The sequence below is a fragment of the Caenorhabditis briggsae genome, assembly GCF_000004555.2.
Source record: "Caenorhabditis briggsae complete genome, chrIV, whole genome shotgun sequence".
NCBI lineage: Eukaryota > Metazoa > Nematoda > Chromadorea > Rhabditida > Rhabditidae > Caenorhabditis > Caenorhabditis briggsae.
In genome coordinates this window covers 10218991-10220544 of record NC_013487.2, presented here as the reverse complement: position 1 = coordinate 10220544, position 1554 = coordinate 10218991, and positions in this window count along the sequence as shown.

Sequence of the window (1554 nt, the reverse complement as noted above, 5' to 3'; positions counted from 1 at the left end):
GTTCGAAAACCGACTGAATGCGTGGTTTTTGATGGAGGTTGGACGTTTGGCCCGATGTGGCCAAATCCAACGGATTACCTGATTGAATTTAGAGAGAGGAAGGCAAAAAACCCTCCCCAATCGAAAGTTCACATCCATTTCAAGATTATCGCAATAGGGCGGAAAAAATGATCAAAAACTGATGTTGCAATAGAAATTTTAATGGGAAACTATGAGTATTGGTAGTTTCCTGTCTGAAATTGTTGACGAGAGTTTGATGAATAAGATAAAATTGTTCTCAAAGTTAACAGAATTCACTCGGGCTGATAAAATCTGGTTAAACTTTGGATATAAGACCTTAGAATCTCAAAAGTTGGTAGAAATATGATTTTAAGTCTGATTCAGAGCAACTAAAAATTTCAGAGCGATTCCTCAAATCTAGATATTGTTACGATTGTCCAAAGATGTAATGATTTTGCTGTTGTGATTTTCATGAGATGAAGCAACTTTGACAAGCGATAACTCAGCTCAAAGTTGAACAAATAAATTGAAATTTGGCCAGTTTAATGATGAATTATTCGCATTTTTACTCCAAGTTTTAGCCTAGTACAACGCTTTACTCAAATTTTATGCTAGTTCAAACCTGAGTATGGGTAATTATGCGCCGATTTGTGAATCTCGATGAATACAGTGCGTTGCAGGTTCTCACGTTCACCGATGCGTAGAGTCATAACTTGAGAGCTGTTAGAAGTATCGGCTCAATTTTTCGAAATACGGATTCGGGAAAACAAATTCCATCTAGTGGACCATTTTTGTAATGAAACCTTGAAAACTACCCGAGTTATCTGGAAAAGTCTGAAAATATGCCTTTTGCAACCGTTGCAAGTTTATACGTCCACTCCAAATATCAGTAGATCACGACCTCCAGCGAAGACGGAGGTGTCCAATTTTTATTCTGTACAACTAAAATCACTGTAAAAAGTTGTTTTCATTACGTGTTTCTCTTTCTTTGGGTTTGTATCATCTCATGGGATCTTTTGCCGACTGATGCTGGAAAAACTTCAATCGGGGCAGTCAGAGGAGCTGGATGGACCAAAAAGCTAGCTATGAGAAAACAACTAAATCATTCACACTGTCATATCGACTGTTTTCTCATCCGAAAATTAGCGAAAAAGACAGGATCAGCTCAAATCCTGCCCTCAAGATCCCAACCGTCTACCAGTACTGTCGTTTTAAACTCTTTGAAGTCATCAAGCAGACGGGTTAGAGATGCCTCAAAAATGATCATCAAAAGATCAATTATGGTCCCAGCTCCGACACCTATCGACGATCAAAAAGTACGTTGTCTCAACATCTTTCAAAAGTGTATCAGATCCAACTGGGGGAAGGTGTCAAAGTTGAACATGATCTACCAAAATAACCATAGCATGAATGTTTTTCATTCTAAAAAAGTATCTGACAAAATTATCACCGTTTATACCATTAACATTTTATTAGTTGTCAAATTTCGAGTGTCTTTTATGGGGTTATTCAGGGAGTCGGCAAGAAAGGAATAAAACTCCGCGAAAACTCGGA